Here is a 2354-nt window from a genome sequence, read left to right as displayed (position 1 = left end):
AAGACGGGGGGGTGAGGATGAGGGGGAAGACTGGGGGGGGGGAGGATGAGGGGGAAGACTGGGGGGGGGAGGATGAGGGGGAAGACTGGGGGGGAGGATGAGGGGGAAGACTGGGGGGGGGAGGATGAGGGGGAAGACTGGGGGGGGGGAGGATGAGGGGGAAGACTCGGGGGGGAGGATGAGGGGGAAGACTGGGGGGGGGAGGATGAGGGGAAGACTGGGGGGGGGAGGATGAGGGGGAAGACTGGGGGGGGGGAGGATGAGGGGGAAGACTGGGGGGTGGGAGGATGAGGGGGAAGACTGGGGGGGGGGAGGATGAGGGGGAAGACTGGGGGGGGGAGGATGAGGGGGAAGACTGGGGGGGGGAGGATGAGGGGGAAGACTGGGGGGGGGAGGATGAGGGGGAAGACTGGGGGGGGGGAGGATGAGGGGGAAGACTGGGGGGGGGGAGGATGAGGGGGAAGACTGGGGGGGGGGAGGATGAGGGGGAAGACTGGGGGGGGGGAGGATGAGGGGGAAGACTGGGGGGGGAGGATGAGGGGGAAGACTGGGGGGGGGGAGGATGAGGGGGAAGACTGGGGGGGGGAGGATGAGGGGGAAGACTGGGGGGGGGAGGATGGGGGGGGGGAGGATGAGGGGGAAGACTGGGGGGGGGAGGATGAGGGGGAAGACTGGGGGGGGGAGGATGAGGGGGAAGACTGGGGGGGGGAGGATGAGGGGGAAGACTGGGGGGGGGAGGATGAGGGGGAAGACTGGGGGGGGGAGGATGAGGGGGAAGACTGAGGGGGGGAGGATGAGGGGGAAGACTGGGGGGGGGAGGATGAGGGGGAAGACTGGGGGGGGGAGGATGAGGGGGAAGACGGGGTGAGGAGGATGAGGGGGAAGACTGGGGGGGGGGAGGATGAGGGGGAAGACTGGGGGGGGGGAGGATGAGGGGGAAGACTGGGGGGGGAGGATGAGGGGGAAGACTGGGGGGGGAGGATGAGGGGGAAGACTGGGGGGGGAGGATGAGGGGGAAGACCGGGGGGGGGGGGTGTAGGATGAAGGAGAAGACCGGGGGGGAGGGGAGGATGAGGGGGAAGACTGGGGGGGGAGGATGAGGGGGAAGACCGGGGGGGGGGGGGTGTAGGATGAAGGAGAAGACCGGGGGGAGGGGAGGATGAGGAGGAAGACGGGGAGGGGGAGGATGAGGGGGAAGACGGGGGGGGAGGATGAGGAGGAAGACGGGGATGGAGGAGAGGATGAGGGGGAAGACGGGGGGGGGATAGGAGGATGAGGGGGAAGACGGGGGGGTAGGAGGATGAGGGGGAAGACGGGGGGGTAGGAGGATGAGGGGGAAGACGAGGGGGTAGGAGGATGAGGGGGAAGACGGGGGGGTAGGAGGATGAGGGGGAAGACGGGGGGGTAGGAGGATGAGGGGGAAGACGGGGGGGTAGGAGGATGAGGGGGAAGACGGGGGGGGGTTAGGATGAGGGGGAAGACGGGGGGGGGTTAGGATGAGGGGGAAGACGGAGGGGGGGTTAGGATGAGGGGGAAGACGGGGGGGTTAGGATGAGGGGGAAGACGGGGGGGGGTTAGGATGAGGGGGAAGACGGGGGGGGGTAGGAGGATGAGGAGGAAGACGGGGAGGGAGGAGAGGATGAGGGGGAAGACGGGGGGGTAGGAGGATGAGGGGGAAGACGGGGGGGTAGGAGGATGAGGGGGAAGACGGGGGGGGTAGGAGGATGAGGGGGAAGACGGGGGGTAGGAGGATGAGGGGGAAGACGGGGGGGTAGGAGGATGAGGGGGAAGACGGGGGGGTAGGAGGATGAGGGGGAAGACGGGGGGGTAGGAGGATGAGGGGGAAGACGGGGGGTAGGAGGATGAGGAGGAAGACGGGGGGTAGGAGGATGAGGAGGAAGACGGGGGGGTAGGAGGATGAGGAGGAAGACGGGGGGGTAGGAGGATGAGGAGGAAGACGGGGGGGTAGGAGGATGAGGAGGAAGACGGGGGGGTAGGAGGATGAGGAGGAAGACGGGGAGGGAGGAGAGGATGAGGGGGAAGACGGGGGGGTAGGAGGATGAGGGGGAAGACGGGGGGGGGTAGGAGGATGAGGGGGAAGACGGGGGGGTTAGGATGAGGGGGAAGACGGGGGGGGGGGTTAGGATGAGGGGGAAGACGGGGGGGGTAGGAGGATGAGGAGGAAGACGGGGAGGGAGGAGAGGATGAGGGGGAAGACGGGGGGGTAGGAGGATGAGGGGGAAGACGGGGGGGTAGGAGGATGAGGGGGAAGACGGGGGGGGTAGGAGGATGAGGGGGAAGACGGGTGGTAGGAGGATGAGGGGGAAGACGGGGGGGTAGGAGGATGAGGGGGA

The sequence above is a fragment of the Heterodontus francisci genome, chromosome 30, assembly GCF_036365525.1.
Source record: "Heterodontus francisci isolate sHetFra1 chromosome 30, sHetFra1.hap1, whole genome shotgun sequence".
Lineage (NCBI taxonomy): Eukaryota > Metazoa > Chordata > Chondrichthyes > Heterodontiformes > Heterodontidae > Heterodontus > Heterodontus francisci.
The sequence above is the reverse complement of the archived record's forward strand: the minus strand, read 5'-3'. Positions refer to the sequence as shown.